General features: G+C 35.8%; 1 protein-coding gene across 2 annotated transcripts in view; it reads right to left on the reverse strand.

Moving 5' to 3' along the window:
- LOC127968008 (chemokine-like protein TAFA-1) overlaps positions 1–23,074 on the reverse strand; it is a 156,734-nt gene extending 133,660 nt beyond the window's left edge. The window contains exon 1 of one of the 2 annotated variants that reach the window (XR_008155872.1): positions 22,883–23,072. The gene's annotated coding sequence lies outside the window, so the exon portion shown is untranslated. Of the gene's footprint in view, positions 1–22,882 lie in introns of both variants that reach the window. The other variant, XM_052568839.1, reaches the window with a different exon arrangement.
- Positions 23,075–23,284: the final 210 nt, after the last annotated feature.

Genomic DNA, 23,284 nt, shown 5'->3' on the forward strand with positions numbered 1-23,284 from the left:
GCCAGCTGTTTGCATGCAAGCACCACAGATAAATGCTGGTCTGGTCCTGCCGCTTCCCACAATTTCTTGATTAGTTAAACAATGCCTTAAAGGAAAAGTTCAAGCAAAGACATACATTTTTAGAGTAAATCGTTTACTCACTCTCATATAATTTCATACCAGTATAACTTTCTCTTTTTCTGTGTAGCATAAAGATATTTTGTAAAACATCTTGTTTTTATTTGTCTGTACATTGAAGGTCAATTGGGTCCCATGTTGGACAATGGACAAAACATTTTGAATTCTGCAAAATAAAAAAGTTGGAAGAAGACGAGGGTGAGTAAAAAACGAAATTTTCTTGATTTGAAGTTTAGGTTATGTCAAGAAGATCAGAACCTGACACCCACTTAGTTATGAGGCTTACTGGGGCGTATTTGTGGAGCGCATGTTATACAACATAAGATGTCTACAGAGAGAGACACTCCAAAGCAAGAAGAGGAAGTGCACTCAATGATTCATAAACTTAGTGGGATGAGTGTCTGAAGCATGTATGAAACAATCTTGCTTTGCTTGGAGGTGCCTCAAGGCCAAAAGGGCCTGGAAATGAATTACAAAAGCAAAAAAAAAAAAAAAAAAAGGTTTTGCACGATCCAGACAAAGACAACATTCATCGCATGGATCTGTCTGCTTCTTAAATATGAAATACTGACTTGTCCTTGATCAACCTTTAGCTGAAATCAAACTAAAAATGTTCTTTAATCTTAAAACATCAAGCATGGGAGGAGGATCCTACTCTGAGAATGATAAAATTAGTCATAAAATCAGATGTGAAATCCCACCAATTTACACTGAATTTAAATATTCAAACAATGCAAATGTCTAACATTATTACAGTGGCCGTAGTTCTCTTTTTGGACATTAAAAAGGGGCCAATCAAGATTTATAAATTGCCTATAATGTCCAGGTTTTAGCTTTGTTTTTCAGTTGAAAGTCCTTATATATCCAATATACACATTTCTATATTTCCCGCCTTATTGAATATCATAATTATTCGATTATATGCGATGCCTGCACATTAGTGATCAAAGTACTTTTTAATCACTACCTTCAATTATAGTAATACAGGATCTCACATACAGTCGTATTAACAGATTACAGTATTCACACTAAAAGCATGAACCATTGTGGCACGTGCCTTTCAACAAAACGAAAATGATGTAAAAAGCTTTGTGGGTGCAACTGCAAATGACTGACTGTCATACCCAAACGCAAATGTAAATTCATGGAAGGATTACACAAATATTCCTGTGCTTTCATCCCGGGCAGGATCGTCTGCGAAGCTAATGCGTGTCAGTGGCAAATTAAGGAAACCTATTAGAAACACACATTAGACAAAAAAAAAAAAAAAAAAAAACATTAGCCAAGGGAAGTGAGTTTGTGAGCTACATTAACTGAATTAAACAAAATATTTATTTTAGAATTGTATAAGTAGAAATTAATGTTACATTTATCAAGAATTTTGAATGGAGAATCAAGTTGCATACATGGTATATATCCATGTTGTTTACCCAGATAAAAGATTCCTAATATTTTACTATTTTGTTTCAGTTTTAAGCTTAAATACCATTAGGGGACCCCCATAACATAAAACCCCAATATGTCACCCTAATATTATGTTTGTAACTTTATTAGTCACCTCAAGGGATCTTATGCTAGTGTTGGGGTAAAATTTGAAATTGGTTTGCCTGACTGCAGTGTTATGAAGTTGCTTGTCTGTTGTACTGACCTGATTAAAACTCCACAGTAAATATTTTCCTATCTCCTCAGTTGAATTTCAATAGCTGCACATAACCCATGAGTTATACCAAATTCACCTGAACAGGGTACAAGTACCAGTATATTAGCATGCAATGTCTGCTTTGTTTTACAGCCCAATTTTCAGGCATAGTGCAAATCAGGTAAAAACAAAGACATAATTAGATTGAACAAGTTCATGATAATGAATAATAATGACTTCATCTAAATACAGCACAATGCATTTTGTGCCGATGTCATGATGAATCCGGTTAGTCCATCTATAGGACCCCAAAATGATTAGAAATCCCAAAATTATACAATGTCGTCTGAACTATTTTATTAAGATCATTAAAGTCTTACAAACTGTATAATTGCTTAAAACTGAATCTATAAATTTATGTTTTGCAAGTCATGCAAATTGCAAATCATTACATCATTGAAATACAAACAAAAATGTATTTTGAAAACAATTAAATCAAAAACACTTACTAAAAAGATACAATATGCAGTCATATTTGTAATAGTAACATCAACCAAAATCAGACTGCTAACTTGTAAATGTGTTTTAAAATGATTTTAATATCAACTTAAAATAGTACTTCAGGGAAATAAAATACAAAACAGTTTGAGAATCCAAATTTATTTGAACAGGCACGACAAAAGACTACCCCTTGGGGTCCTGGTGGACTCAACTCAAAACATTGTTGATGTGTTGTGCTAAAATACACTATGTAAAAGTGATGCAACTGGTTAGAGAATTTGCCCAAAGTGTATTTAACATTGCAACAAGTCTCTATTTGCTCAATTATTAGGTCTCAATTAACGGTTAACAAATAAAAAATAAAAAAACACACATAAGCTTGTCGTTTCATTCTCCTCAAGCATTTTAAGAGGCAGGATTTTTGCCGTTTTCCTCAAAATCAATATTTATGATAGCTTCAGGACTGAGCATGATGTGGAACATTGCGTATCGAAGGCTCGTCTTAATTATTCCCTCATGGTAAAGAAAAAGCACACAAGCCTACGCACTCTAATTGACACAGTGTAAAATCTCCCTCAGGTGCACGGCTCAGAAGCCGGTATAAAACAGGGTGTTTGTGCATTTTTCAAAGAGGCTGGTTTGAAGAAGTCTGCGGGATGAGACAGACTGAGACTTTATATTTGTCTCTGAGGTGTTTACGTGCAGAAGAAAGAGAGCAGATTGGTGGCTTCTCGCGATCCCCGTGGAATAAAGCATCTATTAGCGGTTGGAAAAGATACTGAGAGGAGCTTGGGTGTTTGTTTTGTATTTTATTCTCTTCTCCCTCTCGCACAAGATGTTTGAAGTAGGTCAGAGAGATGTTGTGTCGGTAAAGTGTGGGGACCTGCGAGGCCTCGGCAAGAGATTTCTTCCAGCCTTCTCACAAGGAGCAAAATAATTGAGTGATATTGAAATACATTTTTCTTTGAGATGTCTGCAATGGTAACATACTGTAACTGATTCGAATCAAAGCCTGCATGGGTTCCTGCTTAAAGGAATCATTTTAAAGGACTAGTTCACCCCAAAAAATGACAATTGTCAACATTTACAGTCTCTTAATGCTCATCAAGGCTACATTACTTGATCTAAAATACAGTAAATAAATAGAGTGAACTATAAGAATTAAAAACGCTATTTGAATGTATTTTAAAATGCAATTTATTCCTGTGATGGTAAAGCTGAATATTCAGAATCATTCCTCCAGTCTTCTATGTCTAATGTGATGATTTGCTGCTCTTGTTTGGGTGTTGAGATAAATAATGGCTGTGCATAGCTTTCTTTGAAAAAAAAATCAACTACAACTCAAAAGAAACAAGCAAATGAGTTGTTGCGTATCTGTATCATGAGACACTGGTAGGAATGAGACACGATTCATGCAAATCATTTAGGCTTTTTTCTCGAGACAGGAGTGATTATTCCAATTGTATTATTATACAACATTAAAATGATACTTTTTTGAGTGTTCAGAACCAAGAAAAATGCAGCAGCATTAAAAAGTTCTATAGCATTTACTATGGATTTATGAAATACATTGGCTATAAAAAAAAAAATATCGGAGCTTCAATATACTTATGAGTTAACAATTTTTCCATTCGATCACATGTTTTTGACTATTGCAACTAGTCGCAGATCAGAGGAATTTGGTGACTTTGAAATTCATTTTGAATCTACCCCAACCTACAAATACTTGTGAAATAATATACTGGTAATTATAGTGCAATTTGTTCATTTCTCAAACATTTATTTGCTAGTACTTTCACAAAACATTCCATCAGAAAAAAAGGAGGAAAAAAAAAGATATTTGATGGATCTGTAAGGATTTGATAAAAAAAAAAAGTGCAAAACCTTTGTAATGACTGCTAAAGTTTAAGGAAGAGAAATGGAGCAGAGAGAAAAAAAAAAAGCTGTGATTCAAAAATGCCCATTCACTCTTTTCATCACCTCCATTGTGTCTGACCAATTCTACTTCGTTTTCAAGGTATTTTTCTGAATGGAGTGCAGATTGCGACTGATCTGGGGCCTGTTCTGGTACTATGGCAAACAGGCGCTGACCTTCTGTGGCCATCAGCTGCCTTAGTGTATCATAAAGTGATTATTACGGGATTTGAACTCTAGCTTTTCTTCTAGCCATAATATTGTGTGTCAGCCATCATCAAGTGTCTATCAAAGTAGACAGTGAAGGGCACATGGGAATTGCAGTTGGGTCCTTTTGTTAAAAAATCCAGTGTGATAAAGCAACAAAGTCTACTGTAACTGTCCTCGAAAAACAGCATTGTGTAACTAACGCTCCTGTTCTGGCCTTGGAATCACAACACAGGACACCTGATACTGAATACATTTGAGTAAAGGCAAGTGGGACATATTGATTTCTAGCAAAAAAGTACATTTGATGAGTAAAGTATCAGCAAATTTTCATTTTGTGTGCTCTACTCCTTTAAAGGGATAGTTCACCCAAATAGCAAAATTATGTCTTTAATAACTTACCATCGAAAATACATTTTGGTCCAAATATAGCAAAAACCACTACTTTATTCAGCATTGTCTTCTTTTCCGTGAGAGAGAGTTCAAAACAAAGCATTTTGTTATATCAGGTTCACGAACAAATCATTCGATGTAACCGGATCTTTTTGAACCAGTTCACCAAATAGAACTGAATTGAATCCACAAATGACTTAAGCTGTGAACTTTTTTCATGTGGCTGACACTCCCTCTGAGTTCAAACAAACCAATATCCCAGAGTAATTAATGTACTCAAATAGTACACTGACTGAACTGCTTTGAAGAGAGAACTGAAGATGAACACCGAGCCGAGCCAGATAATGACTCTTTCACGAGTCAAGAACCGGTTGCATCAGTTTTCGGATCACCAGTAGTTCTTTCGGACAGTTTGATTCAATAAACCAGCTGAAGAAAACGGTTCACCGGTTCTTTTGCGCTCAACGTAATGGCATCCTTGGCGATGATTGCCCTTGATTCAAGCCTTCGGTTTACCCGCGCTCATAACATTAGTACATAATCAGTTCAGAAACAATCACCAAAAGAATCAGTTCAGTTTAGACGATCTGTCTGTCAGTCTGCTTCATGCGGACTTCAAGCTTAAGTCATTTGTGGATTAATGCTTATTGGAGACGTGGACCATTTCAAACGATTCAGTTCGATTTGGTGAACTGGTTCAAAAAGATCTGGTAACATTGAATGATTCATTCGCGAACCGGATATCACAAGCTGCTTTGTTTTGAACTCTCTCTCACAACAGACACGGAAGAGAAGACAATGCTGAATATAGTTTTTGCTATTTTTGGACCAAAATGTATTTTCGATGCTTCAAAAAATTCTAACTGACCCTCTGATGTCACATGGACTACTTTGATGATGTTTTTCTTACCTTTCTGGACATGGACAGTATACTGTACACACAGCTTCAATGGAGGGACTGAGAGCTCTCGGACTAAATCTAAAATATCTTAAACTGTGTTCCGAAGATAAACGGAGGTCTCACGGGTTTGGAACAACATGAGGGTGAGTTATTAATGACATAATTTTGCTATTTGGGTGATCTATCCCTTTAAGTGATAGTAAATTAATGTTTAAACAGTCTCCTTAAAGTACAAAAGAGAAAAATAAAACTGGAATACGAAATGAACATGGCAAGATGAGACAAAACCAAAAATCGAGATTTGTCCCACCCCCTTTCTTGCCCTTTTAATGTCCACTCTTCGCTTACTTCTTCCAGGCCGTTCATCTCACAGTCTCCCAGTGGACCTGAGGGAAATGGACTCTTAGTCTGCTCTCCATACATCACCTACTGACACTGATGGCCCGACATTTGGATTCTTACATCTGATGTTTCTTTCTTAAATCAATTATTCAAGATCTCAGATTCATGTCAGAGAGCAAGCCTATTCATCATTCCTAATTGCCATGCACCACGTCGCCATTGATCAAAGCACCTCCACCTTCCTCCTCAACATTTAACGTCATTGAAAAAAGACGTGAAATAATACAAAAACTGTCACTTACTCCAAAAGCCCACTTATGATCCTTTTATTCATATTGTGGCTTCACTCAAGATAAACGTCAGCTTTTGAGGAAAGTTTATCGACATATTGTCAGGAGCTATGCATGACAGGTAATTTCAGTCTGTTCTTCTCACAAATCTACTGTATCTTAAGGCTTTAAAAAAGTTGGAATAAAGTCCATGTCACAGAGACCATGTTTCTGACACTTTTATGGTGCTTTTTTGTCATTTTTGAGCTTTTGAATGCCAGAAATTTCAATTCGGGGAGAATTACTTTTACAGCAAGCTGCACTTATGCAAAAGGCCTCACATTTCTGCCAGTTATTATGCAGATAAGCCAGCACCAAAACAAGCAATATTTCTGTTATTATTATTTTAATTGGGGCAAATTGTTATTATGATTCATCAAAACACTACAATAACCCTGCATGAAGCAACATGGAAATTGAAGCTTGGGTATTTTCAATTGACCAATAACTCAAGTCAAGGAAGCCTGCTGTTCATTATATGATCTTTGCTATTATGATAGTCATGCAAAAATTATTGGGAAACTGGTTAAAGTTTTCTTTCCTGTGTATTACACAATCAGACATTGGCTTGCAAATTCAGATGTTTGTGATAAGATCCCAGCAACTGATAGAGGCTTTGGCCATGTAGAGGAACAAAAGAAGAAATCAGTGACCTTGCACTGGTACTTGAAGAACCTATACAGAAGCATGTTTTCAGCTGAACTGCATTAATACCGAAGGGTCTAGAGTCAACACAAGAAAATGGAGGTCACTCCCATTCAACTGCAAATGGGAATTACACTGTGGATCTGTTTTTCTATACAGCTAGTGAGTAACAGCAGTCTACAAAGAATGATGTGAGATTAGTCAGTTATTTAAATACTGTGAGCAAGCGAAAAACAAGAACAATCAAAAACAGTTTTAAGTTTATCAGAAAAATGTCTAAGGTCTATCAGAAAGGATTAAATGTGTGTCTGCAGCAGTCCAAAGTCCCATGAAATACATTAACCTTTATAAAAACATAAACTGCAGCTAAACAAACATCTTCCCCGAAAATCTGTTTGATCAAGCAGTCCATTTGCATTTAACTGCAAAAAAAACAACAACAGTGGGCTAGTCTGAGGTAAATAATATTGGCATTATGGTGGGAAAGGCTTCGGAATAGTGTGCGAGTCACATTACTAATGCAAATGATTACCATCTTGTATCCATCTTCAGTACGCCCTCAATGTGACCTTTCATAAAGCGCTTTTTCTTTCTCTGATAGACTAGTATTTCAAAGAAGATATTTTCTTTCAAAAAGGCTTCAGAGAGCAAAGGTTGAGGCCACTCACAGATCTTGGTCTTATTTAAGGTTTCTATCGTTTTGTCTTTGCCTTGCAGGTCCTATATTTCCTGTGAGATCAGTTGTACAAGGTTGAAACCACTGGGGCTCAGATTCACTGAAACCACACTCTTACATTCAACTGGCATAGACTACCATTCAGTAAACCAGTCTCTTTCTTGAAGGTTCATTGGAAAACTCCCATTCCCAAACTAAAGCAACATCTTAGCCAAATATAAAAATGTTGTCATCCTTTCATACCTCATGTCCTTTATATCATTATTCAGATGTTTTTTGTCTATTCAATGAAAAAAAAAAAAGTCAGTGTGGTCCTTTCTTCAAAAAATACGTGCGTCCAGATCATGGTTGCCAGGTTTTACAACAAATCCTGCTCAGTTGCTTCTCAAAACTAGTCCAAAAATAGCCCAATCGCGTTTCCAGGGGATAAAAAATTGCTTTCCGGGGTTAAAGTTTAAAGGGGGGGTGAAATGCTATTTCATGCATACTGAGTTTTTTACACTGTTAAAGACTTGGATTCCCATGCTAAACATGGGCAAAGTTTAAAAAATTAAGTTGTACGTTTGAAGGAGTATTTTTTGTTCCAAAAATACTACTTCCGGTTTGTCACAAGTTTCGGAAAGTTTTTTTTCGAGTATGGCTCTGTGTGACGTTAGATGGAGTGGAATTTCCTTATATGGGTCCTGACGCACTTCTGCCTGAAGAGTGTGCGCTCCCGTAGAGCAGAGCACTGAGAGCACAACAGACTTCACTGATCAGAGCGAGAGCGTCGCAAAATGTCACAAAAGGAGTGTGTTTTTGGTTGCCAGGGCAAGACAACCCTGCACAGATTACCAAAAGAGAAACAGCATTAAGGGACCAGTGGATGGAGTTTATTTTTACAGAGCATCAATGGAGTTGTGCAAGTGTTTTTGTTTGTTCCCCTGCATTTCGAAGATGCTTGTTTTACAAACAAGGTCCAGTTTGATGCCGGATTTGCACATCGTTTATTTCTTAAGGATAATGCAGTCCCAACGAAAAAGGGTCACGATCGTGTGTTGGGGTGAGTAAAACTGCTTCAAATATCTCTGTGTTATTAACTTAGCTATCGCCGTGTAAGCACATCAAGTAAACAACATGCGATGTTGTCATCAAACTGCACGAGTAAAACTGCTTCAAATATCTCTGTGTTGTTAACTTAGCTATCGGCGCGTAAGCACATCAAGTAAACAACATGTGATGTTGTCCCACAAACTGTACTTTCCACATGTACAGCTTAAAAAAAAAAAAAAAGATGACAAAGTGGAACTTAGTCATTTTCCAATACCGCTAAGCAAATATATAAAGTTTCAGTACGTTACATACCACATAGAGACTGATTGCTGATGCTGCTCTTGTTCAATTTCAGCCTCTGGATCTGATTCTGGATCATAAATATACGCTGAATCTGACTGTTATTCATGGTTGATTTTGGTTGGTTTTGTCCTCACGGTGTCACAGCTTCCAGACGCGCTCAACACAAAAGCCTACTCGCGCTCGTGATTCTTTAGCTCCGCCCACACGTCACGCCTCCAGCCACTCGTGTTTTTCCGGGAAAAATCGGTACAGACTATCTTTCTCTTATGAATATAATAAAACTAAAGACTTTTTGGAGTTATGAAGGATGCAGTACTACTCTATAGGTACTCAAGATTAACAGGATATTGAGTGAAAACGAGCATTTCACCTCCCCTTTAAGTTTTATTGCATGGTTGCCTTGGTAAAGTTCGCATTTTAGGGGCTAAATATCATGTCATTTCTATTGGGGTCGCTTCCACCCGCGGACATGAAAAACAACCACAGACTTGGCAACATTGGTTGGCATTTACTACACCGAGCCGTAATTCACTGACAATCTACACAAAATCAATTTTAAAATCGGTGGCAATTCTTTGTCGATTTTGAAAGCGATTTTGTGTTAGTTGTCGGTAGACTACGGCTCTGTGTAGTAACTGCCGCTCCACCTGAACCAGTGTTGCCAAGTCAGCGGTTGTTTTTCATGTCCGCGGTTTAAAGCAACCCCAATACCAATAACGTGATATTTAGCCCCTAAAATGCGAATTTTACCAAGACAACCATGCCAAAAAACAAAACGTATATTTTAACCCCGGGAAGCATTTTTTTATTATATGGGAACCTCCTGGAATCGCGATTAGTTTTGGACTAGTTTTGAGAAGCAACAGGGCAGGATTTGTTGTGAAAACCTGGCAACCCTGATCTGAACACACGTGCTGGAGATAATACTTCCAATTAAAGGAGCGTTTTTACTGATGAGATGTGCATGAAAATCGCATTCGATTTTTTGCACAGCCCCAGGGTGAGTATAATTTTCATATTTTGGTGAATTATCCCTTTAAGCTAGTGTCCCAATTAGCAACTCCTTAATAAAAAGTAGACGACTGCCAAAGGTTTTCACTGAAATCTCACCTTGGTCTTTGTAATGGAAGAGGGTGATATATTAAATTGCCTGCAACAGTTTCTGATTAGCATTTTGGTTAAGTTGGGTTATGGTTAAGTCTGGCAAAACAAATAAAAATAAAAAGCAGCAGTACCATACAAAGATTCACAATTCCAATAATCTAAATGAGGAATTAAAGGGATAGTTGGCACAAAAATGAAAATTGTCATTAATTATTCACCCTCATGTCGTTCATGTCATTTTTTGATGAAATCCGAGAGCAAATCTGTATAAATATCTACAATGACTGCTAGTATCTACTAGCACATCTAAATCCTGTCTGAGTTGTAAGCCTTTCCAAACCTTGTTCTAGCTGACCTATAAGAAAGTAAGCTGAGAAAAAGAAGATAATCCATACTCTTTTTTACAACTGGCCTTACTTTCAACAGCCACTTTCATGTTGGCTTCTCTTCATGAAGGGTTCATGCTTGCCCAGGTCAAGGATCTTTGCATTTTAACTCAGAGGTGGATTTACCCTGAAGCAACACTAAGAACAAACAAACAAAAAAAAATCTGAATGAAGCCCTGGTATAGCAGGAAAGCATTCTCAAAAAGCAAACACCACTGTAATGTAAAGCATGCAAAACTTTTGAAAAGTAACATCATTTCAGTTTGTGTCTCGCCAACAGAATCAAACAGGAATCATGGAGAATGCTACTTTGAACTACATGGTATGCAACCATGAATTTACAGTAGCTTTGCAAATCAAGTTTGCCCAAAGAATTTATTCTCAATGGTATTCGGGTCCTAGATTTGGGTAAATAGTAAATAGAAACTTCTTCTTTTATTAGTACAAGGTAAAAATTGTAAGTCTGAAAGAGAAAGGCCAGATGTGTCCACGTGAGCCTTCTCGGTCCCCGAGGCCCTATGCATGACCATCTGGGGTTTCGAGAGGTGAAAATTCTGTTCAAGGATGAGAAGAATCAGCTGGAGTATCTATCATTCTCTCTCATGAAGGAGATGAGACTGTCTCTAGAGTAAGAAGTGTTCGTTCTTTTCCTGTGCAGAACAAGGACAGAGGCTGAGCAACTATTAAATGCGGCATAGCCATCGAACAGAAAGAAGTTTCTCTCTCTCTTTATCTCGACACTGCAGCATATGCCCACAGCCACAACTGCTTGTTGCCCAACACTGTGAAAGCAAATATCCACAATTACAGCCAGACTGACAAAGAAGCCCAGAAACGGTGCACAGTGGACAGTTGGTCTAAATGATTTCCAGTCCGTTTTCTTTTATCCAACAGAACAAAAACACATTTGACTGATGTCATCTCTAGATGACATCAGGAGGACGTCAATACCCTCTCTACATGATCAAACGACCATGAAGGGCCTTTTAAATACCACACCACTAAATCAGCACAGACTTTTATTCTTTAGGACCCTGACTTGATGTGATTTCTACATTTGGCTTTAAAGAAAACTCAATTTAAATAGCATAAACTACTCCAAATAGACTTGAAACTGGATTTTGAAGGCAATGGCGCCATACACCACAGTGGCCATGACGATAAATCCCAGAAATCCTGAATCCGAGTTACAACATCATGTGTAAGTGTCCAAATGTAATGGAGTGATATGAAAGTGCACGAAAACCTGGTCTCTTGACGTCCTTAAGTTGTGAACACAAAGATGTGGCCAGCTCACCAAGGTCCTCCGTTTGCCTTCCGACCTGATGTCCTATTCACCGAGTCCCTGAAATAGACTCTCTTTAGGGACGTGTTTGAGCGCACAACCAATATTCTGATTAAAAGCAGGTTCAAGCAGTTGAAATATAAGGAAGTGTCTTTACCTTTATTCGTTTCTGTTTTCCTTGTTGCTCTTTTCTGCTCTGTTTGAGCTTAATACAGGTTATTACAGTGAAAATGAGAAATTAGGCAAAATGCATTTTGCTCCTTTAATGCACCCTTAATGGGTCTAGCATAGATTGAAAGTGTGGCCCAGGGCTCTCTTGCATTCCATGAATATGTTTCTGTAATACAAAGCTGGTATTAAACAATGGATTATTCAGACTCACTCTGAGTGACGCCACTTGTATGCTACACATCACATTTTGCATCATGCTGTGTTTGTTTTATCTTTATTATAAACCGCTGCATGATTGCTCGATTTAAAATACAAATCATTTTCAATTCTAGATTCCTGATTTACAGTGGCAGTTCCACAAAAAAAGAAAAAACTAATAATCCACCCTCAAATGTTTTCTTATTACAACTGACTTTTTGTTACTATATATTAATACACTGGACTCAATTGTAAAAATACTCACATTAAATGCATAAATTTGAAGCTAAACATTTTCAACTAAATTCAAATATATTTTTATAGTATTTTGATACTCCTTATTGTTTTTGTTGTTGTTGTTGTTGTTGTTGTTTTGTTTCTTCAATGGACCCCAGTAAAACCCTGGTCTATGTGACTCATAATTTCAAACCTTCTAAAATAGAGAGAAAAAAGTATTTATTCCTCCTTAGCTTTTCTTTCCACATTCATGATAGTTAATCAGCAAACCAGACAGAAATAAAGTCAAATCTGTTCAAGTCGATCCAGTAGACAAAATCTGTCTGAATGATTCACAGTTTTGCAGTGATCCAAACAGTAACCGGTTTACCACTGGAAAGAAGAAAAAAAAAGTAACAAGAATAACAACTTCAATCTGTTCATCACACAAACCTATTATTGTATGGCATAGAATGACATGGAATATAGTGCATGGCTCATACAGTAGGAACTACTTTATTTATGAGAAAATAATGAAAATTTTGATTTTTTTTGATAAATTTTGCCTGCAAATGCACTCGAATGTCCAAATTTTATTATCTTTCTCTCAACCAGCAAAAGCATATTTGTTGTGTGTCTAAGGATGTTAGCGGAAATGCTCAGGGCGCTCTCAGGTGAATCAAAATCAAGAGGACTAGTGTAATTCAAGTGAACCTGAACAACCCTGTCAGACACACAGACTGCGAGATGGATCCGCTGTGGCAGTCACATACACAGACACACAGACGCAGAGGTGACACAAATTCTACATCAGTCCTCCTCGACCCCTGTCAGGTAGAAGCCGAAATTCTCGATGACTGATGAGACAGTCGTGCATGGTGCCCACGATAAAGTTGTCAATCTGGGACGGGCGTCCTCTGCCAGAACTCTCACCTTCTTACCCCCTTGAAAGAACTGGTTGGGCTGACACCTTCCGTGTTATCATCTAATGAACAATGTTTTCATTGACTTTGTTGCAGTCATATGACTGCTGCTTATGTCTGGCTTAACAAAGGCCTAGAGCTTGTGGTGGAAGAAAGGACAGAGCAAGTTTATGAGTCTCTCCAAATGTCAGTTGTAGTTACATGCCATTTAGCAGCTGCTTTTTAATCAAAGTGACTTACAGTACATCAATTGCTGGGACAGTAGCCCTGAAGCTAGTGCTCACTTCAAGGACAAAGTGCTGAAAAGGCCGGATGGAATATGCAATTTCTTGGTTAGGAGCCCATCTTTTTAACCATTACACAAAACACTTGATGACAAGGACACATTAAATTGATCAAAAGTGACAGTAAAGACATTTATGATGTTACAGAATATTTATATATCAAAGTTTAATTTCAAAAAGCATTCCAACTTTATCAACAACAACAACAACAAAAAATCAGTTTCCAAAAACCTTTTTTTCGCAGCGCAAGTGTTTTCAGGTCTGATAATAATATCAAATGTTTCTCTGAGCATCTAATAATCATATTAGAATGATTTCTGAAGGATCATGAAAACTGGAGTAATGACTGCTGAAAATATAGTTTTGTCATTACTGGAATAAATTATAATCATATAATTTCATTATTTATCAAGCAATTTTGTCTAATTCAATAAAAATTGAATTGAAATGAGAAAGTGTCCATTCACTTTTATTTGGTTAATTTTCTGTGTTTTTACTGGATTTTCCCATATTTTTCAGTGTTTACAGCATCTGCTTGCAAGTAAAAGTTGGCATGCTGTTTTGATTTCATTAGATGCTAATGGACAGGACAAGCCTGTAACCTCTTTATTCCGTTCCTAAAACTTCAGTCACTCTCACTCATCCGCTAATGCATTAGCTACTAAATCGACACAAGACTCAAACAGAGTGAATCTTAAATGGTTTCCAGCCATTAATTGGATCCAAGGAACAAAGAACACACAATTAGAGGTGTGCATGCACAAGTAGGTCATGCACGCATAAATCCATGCTGTGGTTTTCCAGACGATGTTCCCTTCAGATTACTGTCTGGCTGAATATCAGTGTTGTCATTATAATCAGCAGTGCACCCATTACAAGCATTTTAATTAATTACATTCCCACTACCACAAAAGCCACTTTCTTTCCACACCTCACTGCCTTCAACTTAATCCGGTCAACACATACTAACAATGCTCTCAGGCCTGTGCTCGTCCACAACCGCAGATTGCACAGAGGATTTCAAGCATACAAGTTCCTCCATATCAATTGCTTTGTTAATTCTGAAAACTGTAGAAACACCATGTTTTAACTGTTTACAACAACTAATTATGAAGCAAATTCCAAATACCAACTCAATAAGGAATGAGGGGGAAAAAAAGAAGAAAACATAATTTGGAAAACGTATTAATCTTTGAGCTTTCAATAAACAGCTGAATTCTGATTATATAGACATAAAATTATTAGCTACTCACTATCAAGGAACATTGCATTTCTTCAAATCTGCAATAAACCTAATCTTCCATATCATGTTAACCATGTTTATGCACCAACAAAGTACAAGCCTGACCAATAAAATTCTTACAAACATGACTTATGGTAGAATATCTTAAACTAGGAGACATAAAATAGGTCAGGAACAAAACAACTCACAGTCATCGCTGTCTTAAACCCAACAAGCAAAGAACTGGAGATAAATCAAAGTCTCTGACGTGACATGTACATTAGGTAAACTCCCTAATGAATCCCCTGCAGTTTCAGTGCCCACAGCTGATTCTAAAGCAACTACAGTGCCCTCTACTAATGTTGGCAGCCTTGGTAAATATAAGCATCATTTATCATTTTGATCTTGAATTATAAAAATAAAATAAAAAAATCACAACATTCTAACCTTTCATTGAAGTAAAATAATGGAAAGTGGGGGAAACTCACATTATGAAATAAATGTTTTTCTCCAATGCAGCACAATGGCCAAAATTATTGGCACCCCTAGAAATTCTTAAAAGTAAAATATTTCTGAAGTTTATTCCCAGTCATATTTATTTATTTTTTAGCAGGGTGACTTGGAGCATGAAATTGTCCAACCTTGAGGAACACAAAAAGCCCAAATTCCTTTAATCACCCATCACAAGAAGTAAAACCAAAGAATATAGTTCTGATGTACAGAACAAGACTGTTGAGCTGCACAAAACAGAAAGTGGCTTTAAGAAAAGAGCTAAATGAATATCACCATTTCCACCATCTGGGCAATAATTAATAAGTTACAATCAACTAAAGATGTTACAAATCTGCCTGGAAGAGGACGTGTGTCTATATCGTTTTAATGGACAGTGAGGAGGAGAGTTTGAGTGGCCAAAGACTCTCCAAGGAGAAGTGCAGAAATTAGTTGAGGCTTCGGGTGAGAAACCCCAAGAATTTTTTTTTAAAAATGAAACGGCATTTACATCACCAAATGTTGTTCAGGAAGGTTTCAAGAAAAATGCATCCAAAAACAAAATCTTGCATATTCAGTCATCAGACACAACTGTAACTTTAAATGGGATTGGCTTCTATGGTAAGATGAAACTAACAAATATGCTTTTTTGGGAAACAGGGTTTAAAAAGCTTCAAAAAGTTAAATTTGAAGATAAAATGTTTTCTTAAATCAAGGTATCATGATTTTTTTATAAAACTTTTGATGCATGCATCCGATCAGATACACTGTCATTACACCAATAGCAGAAAAGTTAAGCCAATATTGTCTGAACACAGGATTGGCGCACCTGATTAACCGCTCATGTGTGAGAGCACTCTATGAAGGAAAGTAATGTAGAAATAGTGTCTAACACCATGGAGACAGATGGTTTCTTCACATCAGGATGACCTTGTGCAAAACATAGGTAGTAACGTTTCCTCTGTGGTTTGGAAATAGTTTGGATTTGAGACGATTACACCTTGTAAAATCATAGTTTTCTCTAATCGGATATCTATCAGATTTGTTAATACATTTCCAATTAAACTTGGCATTTGGGAATTGGTCAAATTTCTATATATATATATATTATTTTTTTTTGCCATATCTTCCAGCTCTACTTTAAAGCCTTGTCATTTCAAACATGCATGCCTTTCTGCTGCAATTTTGGTAATCAACCTGTTTTACTTACAGGTTGATTACCAAAATTGCAGCAGAAAGGCATGCATGTTTGAAATGCATGCCTTTCAATTACACTCATTCCCAATATATGAACAACAAATAAAAGACTAGAGAAATCAGCTAAAGCTAGTATTTTATGTCGCGACATGCTGCACATACCTGCCTTGTAAGAGCAGAATGTCCAAATTCTTAGCATATTCATAAATTAGCAAGACTCTGGAGTGGACACTCCCAAGAGGCCATCGAAGAGGAGTTATGAATGGCAATGCTGTAAAACTTCCAGATTTCATTCATTACTACATTATAAATTTTAAACAGCTCATCGTCAAATGTAGCACCTCAAACAGTAAGCAACTATTAGCATGGGGGAAAAGGATTATTAAATTAGTCTTACTGCACAGGATGTGAAAGCAGAGGTTCCTGTTGTTAGTTTCCTGGTGCACAATTGTATGAAGGTGTCAATTTTGTGGTAAATTTAACATCAGAAAGGAAAGGTGAATGTCTGAATTTGATGCAAATCTTAGCGCTGATTAAGGTGCAAATTAAAAGGGGAACTGAAGATTCATGTGGTTTAAACATCCGTAACTGAATGTTAATTTGCACAATTTGTGTTCAACTTTTATATACTGTAATACCCCCATATGTACCTGCTGCCAATTTAGTAAGCAGTAAATCTACTACTCATTTCCTGATTTTTTTTTTTTTATGTAAATAAATAAATAAATAAATTAAATTTAAATATTTAAAATAAAACAAACCTTTCCCCCTTAGTGTATTAGATCATACTAAATCGTAATCAACAAATTAAAGGGGGGGTGAAATGCTCGTTTTCATTCAATATCCTGTAAAAAATTTTAGTACCTATAGAGTAGTACTGCATCCTTCATAACTCCAAAAAGTCTTTAGTTTTATTATATTTATAAGAGAAAAATAGTCTGTACCGATTCTTCCCGGAAAAACACGACCGGCTGGAGGCGTGACGTGTGGGCGGAGCTAAAGAATCACGAGCGCGAGTAGGCTTTTACGTTGAGAGCGTTTGGAAGCTGTGACATTACCTTGAGGACAAAACCAACCAAAACAAACCATGGCTAACAGTCAGATTCAGCGTATATTTATGATCCAAAATCAGATCCAGAGGCTGAAATTTAACAAGAGCAGCATCAGCAAAGGCGTCTCTATGTGGTATGTACTAAAACTGTATATATTTGCTTAGCGGTTTTGGAAAATGACTAAGTTCCCCATTATGTCTTTTTTTTTATTTTTAAGCTGTACATGTGGAAAGTGCAGCTTGATGACAACATCGCATGTTGTTTACTTGATGTGCTTACGCGCCGAAAGCTAAGTTAACAACACAGAGATATTTGAAGCAGTTTTAGTCACCGCATGCGGTTCCAACACACGATCGTGACCCTTTTTTGTTGGGACTGCATTATCCTTAAGAAATAAACGATGTGCAAATCCAGCGTCAAACTGGGCCTTGTTTGTAAAACAAGCATCTTCGAAATGCAGGGAACAAACAAAAACACTTGCACAACTCCGTTGATGCTCTGTAAAAATAAACTCCATCCACTGGTCCCTTAATGCTGTTTTTTTTTGGTAATCTGTGCAGGGTTGTCTTGCCCTGTCAACCAAAAACACACTTCTTTTGTGACATTTCGTGACGCTCTCGCTCTTATCAGTGAATGTCTGTGCTCTCAGTGCTCTGCTATACGGGAGCGCGCTCTTCCGGCAGAAGTGCCTTAGGACCCATATAAGGAAATTCCGCTCCATCTAACGTCACACAGAGCCATACTTGAAAAAAACTTTCCGAAACTTGTGACAAACCAGAATTAATTTTTAAATTAATTATTAATTAATTCAAACGTACAAATTAATTTTTGAAACTTTGTCCATGTTTAGCATGGGAATCCAACTCTTTAACAGTGTAAAAAACTCAGTATGCATGAAATAGCATTTCACCCCCCCCCCCCCTTTAATAAATAAACAAATAGGTTTACAAAATAAGTGTGCTTCACCCATATAATCAATAGGTTACACAGTTTCTCATATTTCTGTGTAACATATAAACATGTCTAAGTGAAACAGTATAACGATATCAAGACAATTTCATTAAGGCTGACTTCTGTTGCATGTGACCACACTATGCTTTTGACATTCATCACCATCATAAACTACAATGTGTGTGCGTGACCTGCGCTCTCACAGGTTTCAATAATAGGTTATACATTGTTCTTTTAGAAAAGAGCCTTTCTATTGTGTGAAAAGCCTTTCAGATGTGCTTGGCAGGTCACAGTAAATGGAAGCAATGGCAGCCCTCATCAGAAGATGGGGGAATGATATAATGTCCATGTCGTGGACTGGAAATAAAAGTGTATTCAGAGCATTCTCGCTCTCACTTTCTTACTTACACTGTCAGTCAATCCTTATCTTTAGCTTCCAACGATTCCAATGGCTTTGGACTGCTCACTGGAAAGTAAAAGTGTGTATGTCTGAATTGATGACCTGTAAATATAGAATGTATGCATACTGTATGTCCTTTGGATTTCTTGAAAACTATTGAAGCACATTTCCACCATGGAATAAAAAATGAACAAGGTAATGGTGAACTTTTCTCTCACGATTCAGATTTTTTTCTTGCAATTATGATTTTATATCCGGCCTTTTTTCTTGCAATTCTTCTGAACAATACAGAACAATTTTTTTCAAAATTCTAAAAAAAAAAAAAAAAAAAAAAATAGTCAGAATTGCAAGATAAAAAATCTTGTTATTCTAAGTTCACAGCTCGAAATTCTATATCTTGCAATTTATTAGTGGCCGAACGATATATCGCCAAGGCTGATATAACGGTCGATATTAGGACATTTTTTATCGGTCATCATTCAGTTCTGCCTAATACAGATGTCAGTCTAATAATTAGATATAACTTTTTCATATATTATAAATGTTGCTTTTAGAATATTAGTAACAAAAAGGCAAACATAATACTTTCTCGTTTTCTGTCAGCATTCAGCAAATGTGCATATCATTTAAACAAACCTTTAAATGACTTATGAAAATTTAATTTCACAAACCTTGCAGACTTCGTCGAATGCAGCTGTGAGATCTGTGAAGTGTGCATTTGTATATTGCCTGATTGCGTGTGCTCTGCGTGACAGTTGATCCATGTGAAATGAATCCAGACAGAAGGAGAGGTCAGCTTCACTGGAGACGCTCGATCAACTTTAAACGTGTGATTTCAAACTGTGCTGATTTATGTATTTGCGCAGTCATATTCATGTCATTTTTACTGAGTGCTGCATGTAAAATGAGTTAACTTGGCTTTGGTTAAACAGAAATATGATTCCCAATGCACAAAAACTTCCCAGAATACTCAGTACTTGGCTGGTTACAGTGTTTACTTTCTTTTTGTTTATATATCTAAAAAATATTTCTTTATTTGTGAAAAATATTTTTATAGAATTATAGAATCAGGAAGTTGTCATCTAAAGTACAAGTTTGTTTATTTTACACATTTATTTTCTAATCGTTCAAGTTCATCAAACATTAATTAAAATAAATAAAAATAATAATTAAAATAGAAAATATATTAGTATATAACGGCTTTATATCAACCATCGGCCACCCTGCTCTCTAAGATATTGGCATCGGCAGTCAAAAAAACAATATTGGTCGACAAATACAATTTATTACATTTATACCATAAACAATTTATACCATAAACTCTGCCATAGTTAAAAATACAAAAACAAAATTCAATTAAAAAATGTAATTGTGACCTCACAATTCGGAGTTTCACAATATTCAGACTTTTTTCTTAGAAACACGAGAAAAAAGTCATAATTGTGAGATCACAGTTACCTTTTTTATTTTTTGTTCTGTGGCTAAAACATGATTTCATACAAAAAATAAATAAATAATAATAATAAACATCTAAAATGAAGGTCATTAAAATTTTATTTTCCTCTCTCTTGTAGGTTCATGATACTTTTAATTGTATTTTTTTTATATATATGTAATTATATATGGATCCATGTGTAATTATATTTTTTTTTTTTTAAGTACCAGAAGTGGAATCGTATGTTACACTTCAGTTTTATCAACTGGATCAAGCTTAAGGTAAAGTATTTGTAAGATTCTGTTATTCAGAGCATTTAAATGCTGTGTTTTTAAACAACTGACTTAATTTTTTAGGAGCTGCAATAATGTAATAATGTCTACTGGTCTCATAAATGAATGAGGATTTTCCATTTAAACAGCATTTTCTAATTACCCTCAACCTAATTAAGTCAAATTCAGAATAGGAATAATCTAATTAAGACATACAGTATTCCAATTTCAGTCACATTACCTAAGACACGCAGAATGTGGCTCCCCATATTCCATGGCATTTTGCACAATCCGGCAAACAAACCACAGCAATTTATCTGCATAATTAATGACACAAAACAAAAAATGAAGCTCAGTCTCTGAAAAAAAAAAATTGGTTTACTGCTGTACAGAGCCACTGATTTGTGCTACTCTAGATTCTGTTCATTTTCAGTATTCATTTTTTGTATTATTGATCCCATTTGAAAAACACTGCCTAATATCAACAAAACAAGCCTCTGGTTATGTTTTAAATAAAAACCTCCATCTTTGCCATAAGCTTTAATACTGTTATCCAATATATTCTTTCATTTTTAGTTTTTCCTTCATTGTAACAACATGCCTTCTTTTTTGCCTGTACTAAGAAGCACCAGAAAATTAGTACCAGGACTTAGTAATGATTTCATGGCATGGTAAATAGGCTACTTAATTCGCAAATGTAAATGACGTGATGCTTACATTGTTAGTAAACAATTAGTAGTAGTCCTGTCATGTTTCTTTGGGTCTAGAAGTTACAGGATTGGATGCATCAACAGGTTGCTGAAGTCAGTCTGAACAGCGGTTCACAATAAAAGTGATGTATTTCAGATTATATGATAATACTGACTTTACAAAGTATTCACATGTTTTTTATGTTCATATGAGTTATTAGATGCAAATATATTTCCCTAATTTAGAAGGAAATTGAACTAGGCTTCTTGTCATCCGGTTCAAATCTGATTCTCTTTATCTGCAACAATACGTTTTGCAGGCTGTTGTTAAATGGTCAGTGACTGGAAAGGTGTTTTGTTTTGTTTTTTTGTCCAGATCTATTAAGCTATTTGTAAATCCAATAAAAATGATTTAAAAAACTGACTTCAGTACAGCAATCAAAAATTCACAAGTTATTCTGATATAGTAGGTGCTGTATCTTCCCGGAGAATAATAATTAAAAAAAAAAGAATGAAAAAGATTTATTTGATTAAATATTTGTCACTTGTGATATTTTATTACTATTGCATTAAAAATTTTAAACATTACTAATATTTATCTAATATTACTAATCTACTGAATTTTGGACACCAAGTTGTTTTGGATAGGGTTGTCAACCTGCAAGGAAGTCATTTCATTGTGTTGTATTGTGACAAGTGAACCACAACTCACAAAGAGGACCCCTTTAGACCCTAATGACCCTGTAAAAGTCATGACATAAAAAAAAAAAAAAATGTGTGTATGTTCAGTAACTTTATGAAAACCTCTTAATTTTCATGACTATTCATGATATTTGTATTGATAGGAGAATTTTTAGCAAAAAATTTTTTAAATATGAGGTAATGCTATTGTATTTAAGGCATTTTATTTTTTATAATTGAAGTGCTTCAACCAAAATGTTATTTATTTATTTGTTTATTTAAATTTTAAATGTATGCAACCAACATGCATACAGAACTGCTCATTTTGATCATTCTTATTTGTCATTGACCCCAAAACAGTCTGCAGGTCATATTTTAAACCCTATAAAACAAAAACCTTAGGCTACTTTGAGACTTAAATCATTATTTCATGTTATTCATTCCGACATAAAATTTTCACCCTAAAATATTCAATTTAAAATCATATTTTCAAATTGTACAAAAATATTAAAAAATATTGCACACACACACAATAGGCAACCAATTTGGTATTACACTAAACATTTTGGACAGGAACAGAAGGTCACAGCCTACAGCCAATGTTCCTAGACTACAGCACGTAACTAATTAAATATTCATGAATCAATCATTGGCTATAGAAGAACAGATTTGTAAATTCATGCCATGTGTAGATATGATTGATCTGTTCGTCCTTGTAGTCTTATCACACCGATTCACCACTTGATTATCGCCATTTTATTCATAACAAACTTACATTAGCCAGTAGTTTTGAAATTCATTTACTGTATTTAAATTCACTGTATTTAAATAGTATGTCAGGGTGCACCTTCAGACAGGTAATGTCAAAGTAGTTGTAGTGTTTTCGTGTTTACTGAAATTCTTTTAGTTGAATAAACAGGCATATTACCTGGTTAGTTTCGCGAGTCTTTCACAAGCTCCACGTGCAGCAGGTGTTCAAAAGAAACGAAGGCCTTCTTTATCGACAGGACGATGTCGACGTCTGCTTCCATCTATAATAGATGAATATTGATTTCAGTGATGTTTTCACCCCCTGTTTTGAAGCATCGCTTCAGTTTGACTATGAGAAAAAACGGCTCCAAACAATCCCAGCGCTTAAAGTGTCTGAATCGCTAACTGATTCACGCAAAATAACCGACTCACTAGAATGATTCATTGTTCACTGACAGTCAAACAAACAAATACTGGGAACGAGATGTGATTGCTGAAAACAAATGAGGAAAAATCTGGTTTATACAGACTTCTATTTGGTAGCATATGCTAGTATATAATATCTCATTTCTGAAAAACT

Source organism: Carassius gibelio, chromosome B11 (genome assembly GCF_023724105.1).
Source record: "Carassius gibelio isolate Cgi1373 ecotype wild population from Czech Republic chromosome B11, carGib1.2-hapl.c, whole genome shotgun sequence".
Taxonomy (NCBI): domain Eukaryota; kingdom Metazoa; phylum Chordata; class Actinopteri; order Cypriniformes; family Cyprinidae; genus Carassius; species Carassius gibelio.